The sequence below is a fragment of the Vicugna pacos genome, chromosome 15 (assembly GCF_048564905.1).
Source record: "Vicugna pacos chromosome 15, VicPac4, whole genome shotgun sequence".
NCBI lineage: Eukaryota > Metazoa > Chordata > Mammalia > Artiodactyla > Camelidae > Vicugna > Vicugna pacos.
The window spans coordinates 47,230,318-47,255,838 of NC_133001.1; the positions used below are offsets into that span (position 1 = coordinate 47,230,318).

The 25,521-nt window shown below is 37.6% G+C and overlaps 1 protein-coding gene across 2 annotated transcripts in view; it reads right to left on the reverse strand.

Annotated features, from left to right (window-relative positions):
- The window catches only part of TDRD15 (tudor domain containing 15), a 443,928-nt gene that overhangs the window by 341,675 nt on the left and 76,732 nt on the right, over positions 1–25,521 (reverse strand). Inside the window, exon 4 of one of the 2 annotated variants that reach the window (XR_012059170.1) lies at positions 15,453–15,625. The gene's annotated coding sequence lies outside the window, so the exon portion shown is untranslated. Of the gene's footprint in view, positions 1–15,452; positions 15,626–18,726; positions 18,851–25,521 lie in introns of those variants that run through there. The other variant, XR_012059168.1, reaches the window with a different exon arrangement.

A 25,521-nucleotide genomic window follows, 5' to 3' on the forward strand; every position in this document is an offset into this window, starting at 1 on the left:
CGGAACTGAGGAAGGTACTGGGGGCAGCCCGGGCTCGTGTTTAACCCTTCCTTCAGTGTATTTTCTGTGGTAAAATGTGATTTATTCCAGAGAGAGCCTCAGAAGATTCCTTCTTCACAAAGTCATCATAATAAGTGATTTGACTTTGGAAAACAAAATAACAGAGCCAAAAACACTTGACCCAAACTTTCTGGAACAGTGAGCAGTTCTTTCTGTCGGCACTCTGGGTGACACTCTGTTTAATAAGTTTGAAAAAGAAAAGCATTTTGACAGTCTTTTTCATGCCTTCTGCGTCTTCAGCTCCAGGAAGCCTCGGCTGGTGAAGTGCCCCTGCCTGGGGCTGTCGCAGCTCCCATGCTCTCCACGACACAGCTCATGTCACGCCCCATTGTTACTGCCCCTTGCTTCCTCCCCCTCAAGGAAAGAACATTTTCATTTCTGTACATTCTGGCTGATGAGAGTCCACTAGGTTTGTTGAATAACAAATAGATAAAATTCCATTTTCCCTGATCCTTCTACATGTCTCTCTCCCTACCCCACTACCTGCGTCAGAAAATTCCTCTTCTTTGAATTTTGGGACCCAGAGGATACGTAGCCTGGCACTGGGCTCCGGTTTAGTCTCCACAGGTAGAGGGTTCAGCAACTCAAATGCAGGCGCCATATTAGACAAGTCTCTGCACCCCAAACCCTCACACCGCCAACAGAGCAGGACTGAAGCATGTGCTCAGGCAGCCTTGCCTCAGGGACGTGCTGTTGGTGGTGGCATTCTGGTTTCATGCACACTCACTCTCCAGCTCACCGAGAATACTGAGCACCAAGGTCAGGACCACAAATGCTGCTTCCTGCCCCATCTCCTGCTCTGAATCAAAGCAACCTAAGTTCTGTACAAACACTCTAATCCTGTCCTCTGTGTCTCTTTGCAGATGACTCCAAGGGAAAGCTGTAGTGTTCATCGTGCACCCAGGGCAAGGAGGAGGAATGGTGAGGATCCATGGCAGAGTCAATCCCTGCTCTTCAGGGAAGGAAGCAGCAGTGCCTGGCAAACCAGTGAGCTCAGCACCCACTACGAGGCACAGCTGCCCCGACTCCACCCCGCCCACACCTCCCAGATCACACAGTACCTCACACCTTGAGCTGCTGAGCTAGCTGACAGCTCCCTGGAAGGTACTAAGGCCTAGAAGGAACTGAAGGGAAGGAGCAAGAAGCTCCTTTTAGGATTATCTTCTTAACATTCTAAGGATCCATGTCAGGAACCCAGAAAACCTGGCACACAAGGCTTCCCCTTGTTGTAATCACTTCATCAGCAGGTGTTCTCTGTCAACTAAATGAAGCAGATGGAGCCATCTGAGCCACAGTACCAGCCTTCACAGTTCCTATTTGGATGGTGAGGCAAGACTTACACAGAAGCAGCTACGGACACCACACTGTGGATGAGCAGACTGAACAGGTAACAAAGGACTTCAGAGCAGCAGGAATTCACATGAAGGACAGAGGTCACCTGAGACTAGTTCCTAGAGGTGGTGAAGCCTGAGCTGGCTCCCAAATGAGAGAGACGTCAATTTAAGTAAAAAGAAGGTTCAGAGAATTTCAAGTTGAAACACCACATGAGCACAGATTTTGTGGTAAGATATGCAAACTGTAAATTTTCAGCAATGGCAGAATGGGCCATTCAATCCCACTGCACAAAATGATGCTGTCTTCTTAGGCTTGATATTAGTTTAAAATAAAATAAAACTATTTCCCGCTTGATTACAGTTAGAATCAGAGATGGCTTTTCAGTCTGACCCTCAGTAGTGTTTAAAATAGTGGAAAAGAACAGATAAGGCATTGACTAAAATAAATGTTTCCGATCTCAATCCAGTTACTGCTGAATTCAGCAACGGATTGGAAAGGTAGGTCGCCTCTGGCATTCTCAGCCATAAGAAATTTAACGATGGATGAAAATGGATAAAATCAAGATGCTCTGATAGAAAGGAGAGGCTTCAATATCTCAGAAAATTAGGATCCTTGTAACCAATTTTACAATGGCTGGATTATAGCTAAATAGGATTTTAACTCTATTGTAAATGAAAGGAAATCTAATTTAACTGGGCCACATCATTTTTACTGAAATGTGATAAATGCTAATTTCCTTGCCGGGCACCAGTGACTTGGCTTGTGATAGCTGTTTGCAAGGTGCTCAAGTCCGACCAATCTCAAATTGGCCTTTTCGAGTCCTAAGGCTGGGCCTGGAACCCACATCTTCAGGATGAGGTGAGCAATTAAGGGAAGCAATCAAAGTTTTACCGACTTTGCTCTGGAGTATCGTCACAATGTGCCCAACCACTGTTAGCCTGACCAGAGCTGCCAGAGAGTATCCCAAACACCTGATTTTAACAATTCTCCCTCTTTACTTGTTTGAATCTGTTCTAAGCAAAGTAAAAAATATCCCCCCAAATATCCAAAGGCATTGTTTTCACATACACAAAAATCAAGAGACAGAAAAGAACAGGTCAACATGGCAGACAATGAGCAGTGAGCATGGCTGGTACACAAGATATCAGATGGAAAGCAAAATGGCTTATGTGTGTATTACTGAAATGTCCCCCAGCATTCCAATTCCAGAGTCATTCTTTCTTTTAATGTTCAAATAAAATCACTGGAGTCCCTAAATCACTTCCCCATCACACAATTTCCTGGGAATGCAAACACGGAGTGCTTCTAGTCCCCAAGGCAATTGTAAACCATGACTGGCACTGGACTGTAGTACTTAACCAACTTCCCTGAACACTTGGGGATGTCATAATAAATTACAAGACTAAAAATGAAAACTTAAATACTTCTAAAATCTACTAGCTATAACGCATTCCTTACCTTTACTGATCCTTTCCCTCCTTAGCCCTGGCCCTGTTGCTGAGGTCTGTCCTTGCTCGTAACAGTTCCTTCCACTGACTTGTCTTTGCCTGTTTCGTGGGCCCCCAGCCCCTGTCCTCAAAACCATCTAATAACGATAGTCATGTTCATAACTATAGCTAATATTTACTGAGCACTTCCATATATGACAGTTTTAGGTCCTTTGTTTGCATTAATTCATTCAATCCTTCTACTAGCCTTATGTGATGAGACTAGCCATATTTTACAGATAAGAAAGCTAAAGCACAAACAGATTAATTATCCAAAGTTTAGAGAACTGGTACGTGGTGAGGTTATGATTCAAACCCAGGAATCTAATTCCAGAGATAATGGTCTGAACTTTTACATACTGTAAATCCAAAGAACAATTTCTATACCCAAGGAAAATCCAGTTCATTTTAATATATAAGGCAGCTTAGTGAAGACTCTGTGATCATTATGTGTCAACTTAGCTAGGCTATGTGCCTGGTTGCTCGGTTCAACACCAGTCTAGATGTCTCTATAAAGATATTTTTAGATATATAGACTATAAGAAAATCATTAAATCAGTGAATGAGTAAATCATAAGTAAATAACTAAATAAGTAAACAATTAAATCAGTAAAAATTAGTAAATAAGTAAATCAGTAGACTTTGAGTAAATAAATCATCAAATTCCCCTCCATAACATAGGTGGACCTCATCTAAGCATGGAAGGCCTTAGGAACAAAAACTGAGGTTCCCTGAAATAGAAGGAATTCTACCCAAGACTGCAACATAGACTGCATTGCATACTTGAAATTTACTGAGAGAGTAGATCTTAAGCATTCACACCATGGGGAAAGAAAAATAAAAAAAGGTATCCGTTGAGGTGATGGATATGTTAATTAAAGTTGACTGTGATATTTCACAATGTATACATATGTCAAATCATCACACTGTACATTTTAAATATATGCAATTTATTTGTCAATTATACCTCAGTAAAGCTGGAAGAAATAAACATAGATGTTAAAGAGAGAGGAAAAAAAGCTTTTTAGAAAAGATGACTGCAACATACCTGGCTGAGTTTCCAGCCTGCTGTCCTGTGGAATTAGGATGCAAGACTTGCAACATCAACTCAATTTCCAGCCCACCAAACTGCCCAACAAAGTTCAGATTGGCCAGCCCCTACAATAGTATGAGCCAATTCCTAGGAGGCTGGAAGTAGATCTAAAGCTTCTAATAGGCTTAGATCTTTCAAGCCTTTAAAATCTTGCTTCGATGGGATGCCAATCCAAGCTTAATGTTCATGTTTGATTGTACTGAAAGAAACCCTCCCTAGACAGGATAGATTCGAGGCAGGAATAAAAAAGGTAAGGGGGAAATGAAGCCCAACCTTCCACACTCTTTCCCAGTGGAACTTTTACCGAAGGGAGGACAACCCATACTCCTTCCATCCAGAAAGAAGCTTGGGCAACACTCTGATCCACAAATGAAGCAAACTCTGCTGCATCCAGAGGGGTTTTCTCAAGATATGACCACCTCACATTGCCCACTGTGAGCACCTGATACTTCCTTCTCTACTTGGGGAACTGCTGTGATCTGAATGTTTGTGTCCCCCCAAATCCATATGTTGAAGCCCCCACCCCTTAAAGATGAAGGTAATAGTAGGTGAGATCTTTGGGAGGTGACAGGTCAAGAGAGTGGTGCCCTCATGAATGAGATTACTGCTCTCAGAAGGGATCCCACAGAGCTCCCTAGCCCCTTCTCCCATGTGAGGATACAATGAGGAGTCTGTGACCCAAGAAGCGGCTCTCACAAAACTCTGCTGGCACGCTGTTCTCAGATTTCTAGCCTCTAGGACTGAGAAATAAGTTTCTGTTTATAAGCCACCAAGTATGCGGTATTTTGTCATAACAGCCCAAAGACAGTTACCAAGATCTCCTTATGCTTGGTGACACCACATCTTGCCCATTAGCCACATCACTCAACTTAAAGTCTGAGGCATGGGAATTAACACCTGCTGAGTGGAGTCCAGTGGCCTTCCTATAAGGGGTTAAACATACATTCACATTTGGAAAAACGTTATGGCCCCATTCCTGGATTTTGTTAGTCCCTCAGCTTACTCCAGCTCATTCTCCAATTCCCACTCTCAACCATCAAGGACAAAGATATACACACCTCCCCCACTCTCCTAATACATTCCCACTCACTTACTCTACTCCACCTCATTGGCCTTTGTGTTGTTGCTCATAAAAGCTAAGAAAGCTCCTTTCTGCCTGAAGACCTTTGCGGTCACTTGTTTCCTCCACCCAGAATGATTTTCTCAGATTGTTTCATGCCCTACTTCTTCCTTTTGCTAAAACTTCAGCCCAGTTGTCACCTTCTCAGATAGGACTTCCCCATGTAAAAGAACATCTGCCCCTACTGTCTTATCATGCTTTTGTTTCCTTTATAGCATTTTGACTAGGGACAACTGTGTTTGTATATAAGTGTATCTGCATATGTGTATGTATATAAATAGGATGCGTTTGTATGTAAATATACTTGTGTATGTGCATGTTAATTGTCCACAGAACCCCACTGGGGTGAAAGCTTCATAAGACCAGCAGCTCATTGTCTCTTTTGCTCATAGCTTTTTCCTCAAAATCTAAAAAAAGCACTTGGCATATAGTAGGGTATCCAGGTAAATAAATGAAATAACATATTTTATATGATTTAATTAAAGGGTTCAGCTAGTCTTCCTGTCCAAATAAGTGAACCAGTATCTTTATAATTTGCTACAAAATAATCCAACTTTTTACCTATTGGTTTTTTAGTGATGACTTTATCATAGACCCAGTTCCCATATTTAAGGTACTAGATTTTGAAAAGGTAGGTTGAAATATCGCTGGAAATACAAATAATATGAATAAAAACTTTAAATCTAGTACCTTAACAACTGCGAGACGTTCCATGCTGTGCGTGTTTTTTAAAAGCTCCCTATGTGATTTCCATGCGTCCCCTCACCCCTACCCCACATGAAGAATTATTGCTCTAACTATTTAGACCTCACGTGGGCTCGGCACTGGAAGATAAAGAAATGGTGTAAGGCATAGATTTTGCCCTTGAATCACTTACTGTCTCAGTGGGAAGACAAAACATGTACTGGAAACCATCAGAATATTAAGTACTAAATTTTCCAGAAAATTATACACATGGAAGAGCATTAAGATAAACGCTATAGGAGACAATCAGAAACCAAGAATAGCTTGGTCGTGTGTGAAGGATTCATTGTGACTATCAGACCTGATTTTTATATAAAGGTCAATAAATAAAATGGAATCTGCCCTGTCCCTTTGGGAAGAAGGTTTACACCGGCAGCTTCCTCCACTCACCACCTAGTTTTTTTCCCCCAGTTAAGTATCTGCAAGTGAAAAATGAACTACATTGATGGAACAAGAAATGGTGTTAGAGCTTCTAATTCTTGTCCTTTACTTAAAATTAAATGGCTATGACACGACTGCCTGAATTGAAGCACATGGTGAATCTGCTACTCAATCCATCCCCTAAGTGTGCTAAGTGTGTGCTTGTGTGTGTGTGTGTGCACGAGCCTACGTGTGTTCATCTTCTTAAAATACATTATAATGAATCACCAGGCCCCTCCCACCCCAGGCTGGCCATGGAAACTCTGACCCAAACCGAAGCTCTGAATAGTGTACTGGTTCTTTTCCAGGTGCTTTCAGTAATTTCTACCTTAAAAACATGCAGCATTTCTCGCAGTAAAGCCTTTCAAAAAACTTAGCGCTGTATTTGTACACAACCCACCCCCTCAGCAATTCTATGAGATCCTTAGATTTGCATGTTTGTGTTAGACTAATTTCTGGTTCCACATTTTTCTTCTTTTTTTCTCCTCTTTCAAAAATATATTACTTGCTTTAAGTCCATATTGGAACAAGGCAGGGGCAAATAAATATATATTAACTTTTAGCATCTCCCAAGCAGCTCTCAGCATGTGGGCTCCTGAGCAGCAGCAGCAGCAGCAGCAGCAGCAGCACCTGAGGACTTGTTGAAACTGCAAAACCTCAAGCTCCACCTCAGGCATACTGAACTAGCAACTCTCAGGACGGGGCTCAACAGTCTGTATTTCAATTAGCTTTCCGTTGATTCTGATGCACCCTAAATGCAAGAACCACTGTTCTAAAAGATGATAAACTTGACCGGTGCTGCTGGAATCATGAGGGAGGCCCAGAAAATGAGAGTACCCAGGGCAGGCTTAAAGGGTGGACTGCCCTTGAATTAGAAGATCTGGTCATCTTAACATTTCTGAAAATTTCACCCTGTCATGTGACTTCCAGTGATTATACTGCGAACAACTCCCCAGATATCCCTCAAGTTATGTTGAAATGTCAGCTTTTAACTGAGGCCACTGGTGTAAATTGGATTTATTTTTCCTTCCCCCACCTCACTTTAATTGAAGTACAGTCAGTTTACAATGTTGTGGTAATTTCTGGTGTACAACATAGTGATTCATATATATATATATATATATATATATATATATATATATATATATATATATATATATTTCTTTTCCTATTCTTTTTCATTATGGGTTATTACAGGATATTGAATATAGTTCCCTGTGCTACCCAGTAGGATCTTGTTGTTTATCTATTTTATATATAGTAGTTAGTATCTGCAAATATTGAACTCTCAGTTTATCCCTCTAGTTTCCCCCATTTCCCCCCTGATAACCATAAGTTTGTTTTCTATGTCTGTGAATCTGTTTCTATTTTGTTAAGTTCATTTGTTTCATGTTTTAAAACTCCATATGTAAGTGATATCATATGGTATTTTTCACTTGGTATGACAATCTCCAGGTGTATCCATATTGCTGCAAATGGTATTATTCTACACTGTATTTTTATGGCTGAGTAGTATTCCACTGTGTGTGTCTGTGTGTGTGTGTGTGACAACTTCTTTATCCAATCATCTGTCCATGGACATTTAGATTGCTTCCACATCTTGACTACTGTAAATAGTGCTTCTGTGAACACTGGGGTGCACATATCTTTTTCAATTAGAGTTCCCTCTGGATATATGCCCAGGAGTGGGATTGCTGGATCATATGATAAGTCTATTTTCAGTTTTTTAAGGAATCTCCATACTGTTTTCTATAATGACTGTACCAAACTACATCCCCACCAACAGTGTAGAAGGGTTCCCTTTTCTTCACATAAATTGAGTTTATTTTCACTGAGAACACCTTAGACAAAATTTTGAGAACTGCAGCAAGGCACCCAAATTTTCCACATTAATAGATAGAAAATCTGACAACCTAGATGAGCAGTTTTCAACCTCATTATACCTAATGCCCCTTTTACTATCCCGAAATGAAATTCAAAGACACTATATACCCTTTCTGTGCACAATTTTAAAATAACAAAGTGTCCTATTGGTAATATAAAAGAGAAGTAAAAAGAAAGCAATTTATAATAAAATAATATGTATTTTAATAAGTGACTGTTTGGGCATGCCTACCCAAAACATATAAAATAGTCAGATGGTTGCTCCATGAATGAAGCCTCTACAAATACAAATCTATGCAGCTGCACTGTATTGGTGATTCAGCTATTATAAGCAGCACTACTGTCAGTGATGAGATTTTCCAAAATGGTGAACCAACACTTGGTAAAATTCCAAACAAAAAAGAGAACAATTTTTTCTCAATCACACAGGTTGCATTCCTGGAGAATTCTGTATAGAGCAAAATGGTGCAAAAAATAAACTTTGTGTGAATATATAGAATGGAGGAGTTTGCTTCTAGGTTCAAATGATTATAAACGTGTTTTCCACCTACTTGAATATCTGGTGGGTCATTCAAAACTCTTGTGAGACTCAGGATTATTCATGAGGAAGGACTGTACCACATATTGCAGGACGTCTAGCATACCTGGTTCATATCTAGTAAGTGATTCCCCCCAATCATTATGATAGCCAAAGGTGCCCCCCATAAATTTCCAAAACACCCCTTAGGAGACAGTAATGCAACCATTGATCTAGACAAAAATCTCTCTGAATACTCGCTCATCCATCATTTACTCAACAAAGTGCATAGTTAATGTGTTTCTAGCATGGTGCTTGCTAAATAATGGGGCCACATTCTATTACGGGACATGGAGTGTATACAAGCATCAGGAGACCACAAGGAAGTGCATAATTAATGCTATACTTTAAAAAGTACAAAAAGTCACAGGAGCTCGTGGAATGAGCATATGATTTTTATGGGGAACCAATGAAAGTATCACAAAAAAATACAGTTAATTAAGGCACTGAAGAATGAGCAGATAAAAGCAAACAGAAGCAGTGAAGGGCATTCTAGGAAGAGAAAATGGTTTGAGAAAAAATATTGGAAGCATGCGTGGGAAAAATTTAACCATAATCTCAGATTTCACAGGCAAGGATCTTGTTGTTTCCGATTTCCTGCTGAAGGTCCCTGAAAGCCCTACGGCCCCTCCAACTGTTGACAAAGAGGCATCACAAACCCACCTATCTTTCAGACCCCAAAGGTGTATTTCTCAGGTTCTATATACCCCACTCCATGTTCCTCTGCCCCAAAAAGTCTTAACAGAACAACCATGTTTTCAGGTACCTTCTAGTGACATACAAATCTCAAGTACCCCAGGGATGCAAACATTTCATCCCAGAGGCCACCTGACCCTACAGAAAGGAGACATATAGGGCATTTCTTTACAAGTTTCCTGTTCCTCCAGTTCATTGACATCTTACGTATCCTACGTGGTACCTTTTCCTCTCAGCACCCTGTGTCTGTAAGGGAATGTAACTACCCCTCATCGAAGCCTCCATAGCCCCTGCTTGCACTTCACATGCTGTACTGCACATTTGGTCATTTGTGTGAGTGGCTTACCCCATCCTCCTCACAGGACATAGGGAGACCAAAAAGAATAGAGCCCATGTATAATCATGTCTCTCTAAACTGACATACTTGTACTCTTATCCATGTGAGTTTTAACAAGTACTGTCAGAGCTTTATCCTAGACTACAGCAAACTAGCATAAAAGGGTCTGCTTATCATAGGAAGCCAGATGAACTTCATAGTACCCAATAAAGGAAGAAGAGTCCAGGAGAGTTTCTGAAACCAAAGGAACCAAAGGAATCACAAAAAGCGGGGTTGGTAGCTGGGTTTTGAGAACCAGAACACTGTCAAACCACCCAAGAGCAAAGCTAGCCCATCCAGTAGGAAACTCATTCCCAGATAAACTGTCCACTCTCCTATGGGCCAAAAGAACTGGCCTGCCACTTTCCAGGGTTTTTAAGACAACTTTTCATTTTCTTAAAGAGTAAGGGAGCTAAAGAAGGAGGTGATAACAGAAGTGGGAATTTAAGGACTCATCTAAGCATACAGATCTGAAAGGGCTACTAGGCAATCAGTGTATTCAGGGAAATGCCACCTGACTCTGGTCCACTCTGTGAAAGGAGGGATGTTCCTAAACTAGGGCAGCCAAGGGTAGGCAGTGGGCTGAACCCAGGAGCCACTGATGTGAATCTATGTATTATGCATCTTTAGGTTGCCCTCAAGTAGGTTTAAGGACTCCACAGGTACTACTGCTGGTGCACTGACCAACCTCCTGCAGCTAAAAGCTCTTCCCACTAAATCAAATGGACCACATTATAAGACATCAAACTCTTCAGGATTACACATCATGTCCTAGTCATCTTTGTGAATCTCCATCTGTGGCCCTACAGAAATGCTCAACAAAATGATTGCTGAGAACCAACAAAGCAAAATTCTCAATGCAACAAAAAGCTACACTAAAGTAGCAATAAATTCTCACGGCAAATGTATGCAGAGGAGGGTTATGACTCAAAATACTTTTTATGGATTGTTTTTATGGTTTTATGATTTAAGTTTTTTCAAATGAGAGTATCCCTCCTTTTTTAACAACAATAATGCATGTTCTTTATTTTAATAAATCCAAAAGATACTGATACATAGAGAAAAGGAAATATAAATCCCTTGAAATGCCATCTCTCAGAGATAATGATCATTAACACTTTTATGCTACTTCTATTTATTATTATGTACCTATATGTTTTTTAATATGTACACATATGTACTTTAAAAATGGAGTCATTCTCTACATACTACAAAACTGACTTTCTTAATATAATATTTTGGACATATTTCCATGAAGTTACACAAATAGTTACTTTGGGACAGTTTCAGAGAATTTCATTGTATGAATATAACACAATTAACTTAACCAACCTCTGTGGATAGATGCTTAGGTAATTTTTACTTTTAGTTAGTATAAGCATTGCTGCAAATGAAAGCCTTCTGTATAAATTCTGCACACTTGTGCAGTTAGTTCTTTAGTATTCATTTCTAGAAATAGAATTGCTGGGTAAAAAGTTATGTAGATTTTAAACACTATTACACATTGCCAAGTAGCCTTCCAAAGACTGTACAATCTATATTTTCACAAGAGAAGCTGAGATGTCTGCTTGCTTATACTTTTACCAACAGTGGATGATATCAAACCTTTAAATCTTTATTAATATGATAAGTAAAAAACTATGTTTCACTGTTGTTTTAAATTATGTCTTTGATTACAGAGCTTTTTATTTTTTCACTTATTTATTGGTTTTTTTGTACTGTAATAAATTACCTTTATATACATTTTGTCCATTTTTTCTCAAGTTGTTCTTCTTTCTATGATTTGCAAGAATTCTTTATACATTTAAAATATTAACTTCTGAAGTCTGAAATCTGTGGGACCGTGAGGATGGAAATTTAGACAGGGTTTCTACATTTCAGTCTTGAGGCAGAATTTCCTCTTTGGGAAATTTCAGGTTTTGCTTTTAAGGCCTTTAACTAAATTGAATAAGGCTCACCTACATTTTTAAGGGCAATCTCCTAAACTTAAAGTCAATTGATTGTAGATGTTGGTCACATCTACAAAATACCTTCAGAGCAAACTCTAAACTCAGTACACCAAACAACTGAGCACCAGAGCCTAGCAAAGTTGACACACAAAATTTAACCATCACATCTTCATTCTGGGGATGGCACAGAACTTTTGCTCTTACTATAATCAAACAGAAGACAAGTTATATGAAGATGCTGGTTTCGGATTTTGGGTGAAAGCACAAATTGACAAGCTGATTCTTAAATTTACACCAAAATACAAAGAACAAATACAAAGAACAAAGAATAACCAAAAAAACTTTCAAAAGAAAAACAAAATTGGAAGACTTACACTACCTTGTATCAAGACATCACAAAATTACAAGAATCAAGATAGTGTGGTAGTGGCATAAGGATAGACATACAGATCTACAGGACAGGATGCAGAGTCTAGACATGTATTTATACATACATGCTCAATTGACTTTAGCCAAAAGTGCCATGGTAATTCAGTCTGAAAGGATAATCTATTCACTAAATGGTGCTGGAAAAATTGCATATTCATTTGCAACAAATATGAACCTCAACTCTTCTCTTACCACATACACAATAAATAATGTGAAATAGAAAACTTACTGAAGAAAACATAGGAAAAAATACTCATAATGTTGGGGTTGGCAATGATTCCTTAGATACAGCAATACTACTCTAGGTCTAAGAGTTGTAGTTACAGAGTATCTATAAGTACTATGTGGAATGATGGCTACATTTCATTACACATTTGTCCAAACCCATAAAACATAAAACACCAAGTGTGAAACCTAATGTAAACTATGGACTTTGGGTGACTATGATGTTTCAATGTAGGTTCATCAGTTGTAACAAATGTACCACTCTGGTAGAGGATGTTGATAAAGAAGGAATTTATGTATGTGTGGTAGCAAGGGGTATATGAGAAGTCTCTGTACCTTCCTCTCAATGTCACTGTAAATTTAAATCTTCTCTTAAAAAAACAATCTATAAAAAAATCCCCTAGGTTGCATGCCAAAGTCTCAGACTTAAAAGAAAAACTGATAAATTGGGTTTCATAAACTGTTTAAGATCTGATCTTTGAAAGACACCATCCAAGAAATTTGCAGGTACTAACTACTATATATCAAATAGATAAACTTGTTTCTACTCTACAGCACAGGGAACTATGTTCAATAGCTTGTAGTAACCTATATGAAAAATAGTATGAAAAGGAACATACGTATGTATATGTATGATTGAAACATTATGCTGTACACCAGAAATAGGCAGAACATTGTAAACTGACAAAACTTCAATTAAGAAAAATGGTTTAAAAAAAGAATAAAACTCCTTTTCACTTTCAAAAAAAAAGGGCAAATAATTGCAGTAAATGATATCCAGAATATATTTTTAAGGATCCTATAATTCAAGAACAAGAAGACAAACTACCCAAAGTTTAAAGTGGGCAAACAATGGAATAGAGACTTAACAAAACAAGATATATGAATGGTGAGTAAGCACAGGAAAAGATACTCATCATGACTAGTAATAAGAAAAAAACAAATTAAAATTATAATTAGATACTACCACACACTCACTAGAATGGTGAAAATTAAAATAGTAACATAAATATTGGTGAGGATGTGGAGCAAATGAAATTTTCATGCATTGCTGGTGGGAGTTAAAATAGTAAACTTATCTTGGAAAACAGTTCGGCAGTTTCTTAAAAAGTCAAATAAACATCTACTCAATGACCCAAAAATTTCACTCCATGTATTTACTCATGGGAAATGAAAATATATATTCAGAAAAACACTTGTACAAGAATATTCTCAGTAACTTTATAAATAATAATCAAAAACTGGAAATAATCCAAATGTCCCTCAATAAGAGAATGAGTAAAATGTGTTATTTTTATACCATGCAATACTGAGAAGTAGTTAAATGGAAAAATCCATTGTTATCTGCAACAACATGGATAAATCTCATAGAAGCTATGATGACCAAAAGAAACTAGATTTTAAAAAACCATATTGAATTATTTCTTTACATGAAGATTAGGAGAATATTACACTACTCTATGGTGATAGCTGAACAGTGGCTGCTTTTAGATGTGAGTTATTTAGAAAGCGACATGAGGGAACTCTCTGAGATGTTGCGTAATATCCTAACTGACATGTGTGTTACAGACATGATTACATTTGTTAGAGCTCAACAAACTGCACCCTTAAAACAGGCTTGTTTCATTGCATGTAAAGCATACCTAAAGAAATAGACAAATGCACTCCTTTATACCAGCAACAATTAGAATGTGTAATTTTTACATATATGTGGATATGCCTGGACTATGCAGTCCATTCTATAGATCTGTATGTCCATCCTTTTGCCATTTATAATATAAAAAAGAAAAAAACCTGTAAGAGGCAGAGTCATACACAATCACCTCCAAATTTATCTATAAATAATATCGACAAAATATCTTATAGAAATTGACACGCTAATATTAAAATTTATATTGAAGAATAAAAGGCCAAAAACTATCACGACAGTTGTGAGTAAAATGACCAAATAGAGAAATGTGTCCTTACAGATGTGAAGACTGACTCTAAAGCTACAATAAATGAGACAACGTGATACTGGCATGGAAATAAGCAAAAAAAAACTGAGGAAAAGTATAAGAAACTTAGAAATAGACTCACAAGTGTATTAAAATGTATACAGAACAGAGAGGTAGCATTAAGATCTATAGATAAACATCAATAAATTGTGTTAGAAAAACTGTTTATGGGAAAAAACTTAAAGCTCCACTTGGCACACATACACACACTCCCCCTCCCTCTCTCTCTCTATATATATACATCAAAAAATAATAATAATAACAGCAGAACTTTAAAACTTTTAGATGAATAGGTAGATCCATACTTTTATAGTCTTCATATAGGAAAGAATTTCTTTGAGAATAACATACACACAAATAAACAGCAAAGGATAAGATTAATCCATTGTATTATATCAGTTATTTATCACTGTTTAATAAATCACCCTCCAAATTTAATGGTTTTATGCTCACAAATCTGTACTTTGTACTACAGGGCTCGGTGGGGATGGTTTTTGTCTTCTCTACTTGTTGTGCTGCTTGATGGAGGGTAAAGGACCCACTTTTGATTTTTGTGTGTGTGTGTGTATGTGGTGAGAACACTTATCATCAACTCTCTTGGCAAATTTCAAATGTACATACAGTATTATTAACTATGTCACCATGCTGTACATTAGAGTCCCAGAACTGATTCATCCTGCAAAACTGAAATTTTGTATCCTTTGATCATTTTCTCTACCCCCAAGCCCTGGAAACCACCATTCTTCTCTCTGCTTTTATGAGTTTAACTTTTAAAAATTCCACATATTCCAGTAAAAGTGAGATCATGAAGTATTTTATTTGTTTTTCTATGTCTGGCTTATTTAATTTCATATAATGTCCTTCAGGTTCATCCACAATGTTGCAAATAACAGGATTTCCTGTCTTAAGACTCTCTCAGGGTGATAGATAAGTTAACTAGCTTGACTGTGGTCCTTATTTTACAATGTACATATCAAACATCAGGTTGTGTACCTTAAGTATACACAATTTCTATTTATCAAGTATACCTCAATAAAGTTGGGGAAAATAAATGACTCACTTGGAAGATGGCTCACTCACAGGGCTAACAAGCTGGTGTTGACTGTCAACTGGGAGCTCAGCTAGGGCTGTGGGCCATGGCCCTGATTCTTCACCTTGTGAGCCTCTCCACCGCCTGCTTCTACTCTTCACAGCATGATGGCTGGGTTCTAAGAGAGAGCATCCCAAGATAGCCTGGCAAAAGTAAATGGCACTTTTTGTGACTTGGCTTTTGAAGTCATATAACATCAGTTCTGCCAAACTGTATTGTCAAGACAGTCACAAAATCTCTCAATTTCAGGTGCAAGAGACATACACTCCATCCCTAGATGAGGGAGTAGCAAAGGTTTAGAATAGCATATCGGACGGGAGATACCACTGTGGCTATCTTTGTAAAATACAATCTGCCACAATTAAATTAATCAGATGTAATTCCATTTGATTAAATTAAAAGCAAACACTTCACAGAAATTAAAAGAAGTTACAGACTACATGAAGATTCCAAAACATGCTACTGGAAAACATATATCCAAAGTATACAAAGAGCTCATAAAATCAATATTAAAAATGCAAAACAACCCAGTGGGAAAAAAATGGTAGAAAATGCAAACAAAACAGAGTTGCTTCAGAACAAGAAATCTAAACACTAATAAAAATACAAGAATGTGTTCAACCTCAACAATAATAATACGGCAAATGTAAATTATAGCAATGAGAAATTTTAAATACATCAAATTGGCAAAACTTCTAAAGTAATTCAATGTCAAGTGTTGGCAATAAAGTGAAGGAACTAGAAATCTCATTAACTACTAGCCACTTTCAGTGTTTAACTGCTTTGAGTGCTGGGCAACACCTGGAAAAGCTGATGGTGTTCATGGCCTTGATTTAATTTCCACTTCCAGGTTTACACACTAGAGAAATACTCACTTATATGCACTAGGAGACAAGTTTACGGAAGAAATGTTTATTGGAATGTTATCTGTGGAGTGGTGAAAAAGTAAAAACAAGGCAAACGTGCATCAATAAGAAAAGGGCTGTATCAATTTGGTATATTTAAACAATGGAGTATTAGAGCAGTTAAAATAAGTGAACTAGCTCTATAATAATAAAACATCAAAATACATGCAAGCATATAATATAGGGCAAAAGTGCAAGTTTACAGAATGGTACGTCAATATGATGCCATTTATTAAAAGCTCTAAAACATTAAAAACAATCCTATGTATTATTTATAGTTAAAGACATATGTTGAAAAGGATGAACCATGTATGGTCATAGTAAACACAAAATTCAAACAGTGATTATTATAGTAAAAGGAGGAAGGATGTAGAATGGGATTAGGGTGTGTATCCAGCAGCCTTCAACTTTATGCTAAATGTCTTGTTACTTTAAAGTCAAAGGCAAAGATGGCAAATTTTTAATATTGGCCACTATGTGTTTATTATCCTCATGGATACAATTTTACATGCTTGAAATATCGTAATAAACTCTTGTGTTTCTCTACCAGAGCTTGATAGAATAAACGTTACAGCTAATCTAATTCAACAATCATTTTCTACCATGGGCCAAAACTAGTTTTGCAGTTGTAGAAACTTGTGTCCAGAAGCAAGACTAGACTTCCTTAAAGCCACACAGTGACTTATTAACATAAACGGAACAAGGACAGTCTCGTGATAAGCCCTTTTCCTTTACACCTTATTCTTCAGGAAGACTTTCTTAAACATTTTTTTATTAAGTTACAGTCATTTTACAATGTTGTGTCAAAACAGGAAGACTCTTGAAGTGTGATCTTAGCTGGGTCTGCCTGACCCAGACAGGAGAGACAAGTGTGACAGTTCCTTCCAAAGCAAATCAGATAGACGGGAAAAGGGCAACTGCATGGCATTCACTTCTAGGCAGGAAGATGGATTATAAATCGAGGCACAACACTGCCTACGACCCCAGATTAAATAATCATTCTTTTGACTTCAGCATTGCCTCCTCCGCTGAATTCTTTTAGAAGAGAAAAATACCTACAGGAGATGAAGTCTCAGTCCTCAGAATGAGTTCGGGCTGGTCCAGACTTGGTGACTTTTAAGGGAAAAGGGGTGGGGATGTGGACCCCCATGGAGTTATCTGGCATTGTTCTAGAGCCCATTTGTTTTACCTAAGCTCAGACTATTTAGAGACCTCCCTCCAAACCCTGAGAAAATGGTCAACCACCCTACAGTCCAGGATGAAAACGTAGACAGGACCAGCTTAGATTTCCAGACAAATATTTAAAATTCTGAAGTCTTGTAAATAATTTAAGTAGCCTAATACTCATTAACTTTAATGTATTCTCCACAACTGCTTCTGTGAAATGTTAGCTATTCTGTTTCCTTCTATTTTTTTTTAGCTTAATGAAGCTTTTAGATTTATTGTGAGCAACACCATTTATAATGGAAAACAGCCTCCTTGGGTAGAACAACAAAACCTCTCTCATAATATTAGAAAATAAAGGCAAACAAATTGTTTAGACCATCTCCCAGTTTTCTGACCAAGAGCTGTCTAAAGCCCTGGCTGGGATCCTGGGTGTCTGAAGGACAATGCCAGTCCCTGCGCACATCACTGTGTAATGGCCACATGTTCCAGAAGTGTTGCTTCACAAAACTGGAGGGTAGGAGACTTTGGCTGCACTCCCTACTCTGACATAAACCACTAAGTAACTTTGGCAGGTCAGGGTAGCCTCCCTGAGCCCTTCTCTTCATCTGTCAAACTGGCATCACAACACTGACATATCCTCACAAGCCTTTCAAAGTTTACCTGAGTATGGGAAAGGGTTTTGAAATTCTTTCGTTTCTGATTGTAAGTGCTTGGGAGATAGCAAAGGTCCTACATTAGTATATGCACACTCCACATATAAGCGGGTCAGTCAAGAAGGAAAGTGAGAAAGGGAGGAAGGGAGAGAAGGCAGAACCTGGAGCCTACTCAGATCTCCCTCAGTGACCAAGGCACCTTCTCATACTCCATCTCATTTCCTACTCTGTTCTCCATTCATCAGCGTACTCTACCCACACCTTTACATTTGGCTCAAGAAAAGGTACCAGTTGCTATACAAGCAAGGGTTTCCCTTGTCAGTGGCCCCATTCCCTCATTCCCTTTATTTATTTATCATGCTACTTCATTCTCCTAAAAGCTCTGGGATTTACTGATGCATCACAATTCTCAATGTACCTCACTGTAGCCAAAAAGGAGGTTCTTCACATTTACGTGGAAATTGAACACAAATATATTTATTTCTATTTTAAAAGCATTTTAAGAATGCTGCAGCAGATCTTACAACTACTTCACAATCCAGCTATGTTTGAAACTGGATTATATTTTCCCGGGCTTTCTTAATCTGCATTCCAGATTAATTAATATTCTGTGCCTTCTTCGCAACTGTCCTTTCACTGATGCCTGAGATAGATTAAAAAAAAAATAGAAAACTGAGTCATCATTCATTTATGAGGTTTCTCCCTGGGGAAAAAGAACATTATTAACCTTTGCACTACATTCTCTCACTGTCAATAAACAGACCCTCACCTCACCTGTATGTGGACAGTGGCTCTCATCCCCCACCCCACAGCAGCACTGTGCATTTTTCTATTTGAAAAGGTGATCTGAATTTCTAGTCAGATTCTCATGAACACTCTGCAAACTCTTCCTATGATATTTGACTCTTATATTGAGAAGCCATGCTCTGGGCATATTTTAATCAGTTAAACTAAAGTGATAAGTAATCTGATGCTTTACTTCTTGCTAAATTTATAACATCGTTTCTTTGAAAACTGTCTCTTCAGATTAAATAAGTCACTTGTTCTTGATCGTCTGAATTCTCTTTAATACAAAATTCAGACTGATCTGCAAGAAATCTCAAGATTAAAGTATGGAAAAAAGTGAGATAGATGTTGCACTTTATGTGATATAATAATTACTTTTATCATACCACCAATATTTCACTAAGGGAACATAAGAAATAGGAGACAATTACTGTTAAGGAGAAAGTTTTTCTTATTTTCTACATGACTGAATCTTCTTTCCATTACAGCTTCCAAATAGAAGCAAATGGCCATATGCCTGGTTTTATAAGGTATTAGGCTCAGGGCTATTAAAAGGAGCTTCAGTAATTGTTAGCCATGCACAGTGTGCCAGTCACTGTGTTCAGTTGGCAGTAAGGTGGTGAAGAAGGTAGTCTCTGGACCCGGGCATCTCACAGCCTGGTTGGGGTGGGGTGGATGCTGTCACAGGAACACTGCAATTCTGTGTAATAAATGCCATTTTTTTAAGAAGGACATAGAAAAGGGACCATACCCAGACTGGTCACAAGGTCAGAAAATATTAGTAGTTAGTTTGGAGGAAGAGGGAAGAGATAAAGGTAAGAGAGTGAGACAGTAGGCTGGACACTATTAGCCTCATGGGTTATATTTAGAAGTTTACCTTGGGTCTTTACGTTGAAAACAATGCAAAGCTACTGCATAGTTTTTAATAAGCAGGAGAGGGGCATAATCATATTTTTGAAAGTATGTTCTATTGGTAGCATGGATGGACTGAAAGAGGAAACAGTCTAGAGACATGAAAAATTAGTCCAAGAGATAGTAGCAGCTTTACCTGGGGATCAGCAGTAGAGTGAGAGAGAGAGAAAGAAAGAAAAGGGAACTCATTCTGAAAAAATATTTGGGAGCAGAACCAACAGGATGTGGTGATTTACTGGATGTAGGAGGGAGGTGAAAGAAGGATTTAAGAATGATACAAGCACAGAAGTAGGGAAATACATGTTTTATTTGAAATGCCTATGGAGCACCCCAACAAAGATCCATAATAAGTCGTTATACATACTAACGCTCTGGGGACAGATGGGTCTGGAGGTGTAGTTTGGAAAACTGTCACTTACAGGTGGTAACTGAAATGAATGGCATTGCTGGGGAAGGTGGGGGGAGTATGCAGAGTGAGAAGAGAATAAGGTCCATACAAAACTCTGAGAAGTGCCTGCTTTGAAGGGATCCAGTGAGAAAAAAGTTTGAAAATAAGACTAAAAAGGACTGGCTAGACAAGTAGGAGGAAACAAACAATGTGTAGTGAGCTTCATCCACTGGGAACCCCTTATCCATGGCAATAGTAAACGGATATTCAAAGAGGTAGGAAAACTGCTCAAACATTAATGGACAATCAGCTAGGTAGCTGGAAAAAAAAATCCTGAGAAGAATGTCCTCCATCAATGTTTGTGCAGCACAGATAATCAAGTTTCAGAAAAGTAAAATCCCCAAATATCAAAATGTATGCAAAAGTATACCTGTGCATCTATCAGTTCACCCACCAGCTCTATGAAGGGAGATATATTTAAGACCAGAGAGCTCTGAGTTAAAATCATGTGCTTCTCAGTGACAAGGGATGTAACCTTGGGACACTCAATTGAACTCAGACGTTCCTCCTGTGCAAAATGAAAATAGCACCTCCACCTTGCAGGACTGCTGCAAGGATTACAGATATAAAGAGCTTACTAGCACTGTGTTGAGTACATAGTAATGCTTATCAGCAAATGCCTGTTGAATCTGAGTGAATTATTTTACAGGAGTCCCTACCCTCCAAGGACTTACAATTCTTACATAGGGAGAGATCACTGAACTATGGAACGGCAGGCTTGGAATCTCTCCAATCTGATCTCTGATTCCATTCAAGTATGATCACCATCTATAAAAACGGGAAGGACAGGAGGCTGCGGGTAAGGAAACAAGGCTTTCTAAAATACGTTCCAGCATTAGATCACCTATTGTCCCGGTTCTAAGTATGTAAGCCCAAAGGCAATCCACAGCAGTGTTTACTATGTGCACGGCCTGCTGCCAGACCCTAGAGAGGGAAGGAAGGCAAAGAAAGAAAAGAGAAAAACTGACACAGTACTAGTAGCTTTGTGTCTTACTGGAGAGAAGGTGATAACCACCAAGAAAAGTGTCTTTATATCACCATGTAGCACATGCAAATTACTAAAAACGGAGTAGCTGAGTTTCCTGGAAAGGAAGCAACAAAAGGATGTGTACATTTACTTAATCCTACTTCACTCATTCTCTGCTCCCCAGACTAATTAGAATCAGGTAGCCCAGGGTTCCAATCTGAGTTGAGACATTCTCCAGCCATGATTTTGGGCATATTACTTAATATTTCTAAGCTTGGTATTCCTCAACTACAAAATGAAAATTAAAATGAATTATATAGCATACATAAAATAATATAAGCTAAAAGTTAAGCATGATATTGAGACACATTTAATATTCCAATTATTTTTAGTAGTTTATTAACATTAATAATGGCAGCTATATGAGTATAGCAATTGTGCCCCTTTGACCATGTTCATCTTCCCCTTTGAACCATCAACAACCACTTCCCCCACACTCTCCACTTCCAACAGGCTCTCCGCTCAGCAAAACTCACACAGCTGCTATCAGGCCAGCCAGCTATGCCTTGCACTAGAGGTAGAGTCCTCTTCTGCTCTGAAAGAGAGTCACGGAAGTCCAAAGGCTGCCTTGGTTTATTAGAAGCAGCACCAGCCTGGAAGATGGTCCCAATTTTATCACTTGGGAATCATGTAACCTTACACAAGTCACTTAACTTCTGTGAGTTTGTTTCCATATATACAGCAGAAACTATACACCTATCTCCACAGGATGGTTAAGAGAATTACATGACAATATTTATGTAAAGGCGCTTTGGAAGTTGTAAAGCATTATATGAATGAGGAAATTACTATTCGTATTACCCTGGTGCAGAGTGGTTGCTCTTTTCTGTTTTGATCACACTATCTCAGATCACACTATTAGAAAATCCAACAGATCACACTGGCAGTTAAAGTGTAAAAACTGTCTTTGAGCACTTAGTACAGTTAAGGGCTACCAAATTTTCCTATGCAGCAATTCTGAAATAGGGTGATTTTTATCTTTCACTTTATTGTTTTTCTAATTTTTATTTTGAGATAATTATAGACTCACAAGTTGCAAAAATCAGAGAGACGATCCCCCTCCACCCACCACCTGGCTCCCTCCAGTGGTGACATCTTACATAACTATACTGGATTATCAAAACAAGGAAAATGGAGAGTAAAGCTTTAAAAAAAAAAAGAAAAAGCTGTATTGTAAAACAAGAAGAAAACATCTTGGAGCAAATAAAACCAAAATTCTGGAAATCACAACGGAAAAAAAATCAAAAAATATAACTACATATAAATATTTAAAAATTGAACATAGAAAATATAAGCAAAATAATAAGAAAATAGCAAACTGAAAACAAATATCTGCAACATATATAGTAAAATCTTAATTTCCATAAAACAGAAAATAAAGTCTACTTATAAAAAGACCAAAGCTCCAATAGAAAAATGAGCAAGTGCGTAAAAGATTTCATAGAAAAAATGGATAACGGATGCTTTAAAAAATTCAACTTCAGCCATAATTAAATAAATGATAATTTTAAAAAGAATTTTAAATAAATAATTTTGGAAAAAAATCAAAAATCTTGATGGGAAATAAATTTTGCAAGTCTAAGAGAAATGTGCTCTCACAGACTGGTAGTAGGGAAGCAAATCTGTGCCATCTCTTTGGAGGGCAACTAGCAGCCAAGTCCAAGGTTTTCTCTCCAACCACATGTTCAAGCTTTCCATGGTTCCCAGAAACATTATAACTTAAAATTTAACAAATAAATATACACATACATACATACATACATACATAGTACTTAAGTAGTTGAAACCATCTCCCCACTCGGCACCCCAAAATATGGCAAGACAAAGTGCTAAAATTTTTTCCATTAATGACAATTAATAATAATTAGCATATAGCAATTTACCACTTATGAAACACTTTCTTATATTACTTTAACATTAATCCTCACAATATGTTACAAAATGGATTTTTTTAATCCTCATTTTACAGATTGATAAACTAAGATTCAGAAAGTGTAAGTAATTTTCTCAGGCTTATGCAGCTAATAAATAGTGGACTTGGGCATCAATCAGGTATGGATTACTTCAAATCCCATGTTCTTACTTTGACACTTGCATTGTATAGCTTCCTGTTCTGCTTTAATTTTTTACAATATGTATCTATTAATTTTTCAATTTTGAAAAGAAACTAATAAAATAAAACTGTTTTAAAGAAAACAAGTAGGCAGTGAGAACAAGGAAAAATCATATTCAATCTGGGTATGAGCAAATGTGAGACCTAAAAAATAATGTATAAGAATGAGTGTACAAAACAAAATAAAACTATATAATATATACAAAAAGACAATATAACTTAAAAGAATACTGTATTCAAGAAGCCGAGAAATAGTGTACTTTTAAAAAGAGTTACTTGAGGGAAAAAAATAAATGAGTAAGTATAAGGAAGCCACAGACAAAGACCTAAGTGGAGTGGTGGTCCCAGACCAGGCAATCTCCACAGACGGGCAGCAAGCCTGGGCACAGAGAGAGGAGCGTAGCAGGGCTCAACTACAACATGCACCATGTCAGATCATGCAGAAAGCAGCAATGATGGATTCTTGAATGCCTTGTGACAGCCGTCAGGAACCCTGCAGACACCACAGGCAGACAGGACTGAGGTCTAACAGTTCACAGGTAAAACAATGCGAACCAGGCACTTGACTGGGTGGTGGGAACATCTTCAGAAAGTACGGCTCTACCACATCCCTAGTAAGTCCAGAGTGTCTCTGGGTTCTCTGGGTCCTACTAACTTTGGGGTTTTCTAATTCAACAGTAACATTTTGTAAATAGCAAATGAGAACATTTTCCCATTTACTTTTCACTTGCAGTTGATGCAGCATACAGCTGAAGGTAGGGAAAGAACTGTACAAATTGGAATGAGTTCCTTAGATATTTGGGATGTTTAGGGGATTTTTCCAAGAAAAAATATGGTAGCAATTTTTTCTACACCATTGTTTCTTATGTAAACCTATTAGTTTTCACTGTAGAGTGATGAACTTTTTTGTTTTATTATTTTAGTTCACACAAAATATATCCAGCACCAGTCTTAGTTCAATTGTGCTGGAGATCCTTAAAAAAAATATATAGATAGATAGATAGATAGATAGATAGATAGATAGATAGATAGATCGATAGATAGATAGGACCTGCTTAATTTCACTTACATATCTTGTTTCATCTAAAGTTATAAAAATGATTACCTTTTAAAAGTAGCAACTTCCAATGTGTGTACAGAAAGAGCATGCCCTGCTTTGGGGTGAATTTTTTCTAAACTAAGAAGCTTGAAATCATCTTTTTTTTTCCCCTATCTATTAATAAATAAAAGAATGTGACTACTATTAGACATATGTTTTAATTTTCTTTCAAATCACATGTATTGTCCGAGTAATTAGTCTAATAGTACATGTATCTGTTTTGTTAAATTAGTTAACACATGTTTTGTGTAGAATAAAATATAATAACAACAGAGTTTCCCTTAGCTAAATATAACAATATAAATATATTTGGTGTTCTTATAGCATTCATTATTCTGAACACAGGATAGCAAAAATATCCTCCAGTCAAGCCTAATAATGAATTAGAGTTGCTTCATATCCAATAATTTTACCAGTATATAGATTAGAATTTTAATGCATTTATTAAATAAAACATACTTCACTGTTATTTTATAATTAAAACTTACATCCAGTACTCTCACTTCTAGAAATATATCCCAAATAAATTAACCTCAAATAGAAAAGAAAATCATTTGTTCAAAGCTATTCAAAAGTACTGCTATCGGCAACTGACAAAAATAGGAAATCATACGTAGCAAGATCAGCTACCTATTCACTAAAGATGAGTGCCTTCTCTCCTCAGAAAAGTGTTACAGCTGACACCTGGCTGCCCGTGCAGAATCTATATATTCTTCTCCACTCTTTCTTTCTCTGTCTGCTGATTAAATGCAGAATACTCTCAGACTTTAGGGGATGACAGAGCCTCAGATGGAAAGAGCCTGGGTTCCCGAATTACCACATGGAAGAAAACCACCTAGAAACCGTGAACATTTGCACTGGACCTTCACGTGAGCAAAAAATTAAGTTTTATTGTAATAAGCCACCGAAATTTTGTGTTTCACTTATTA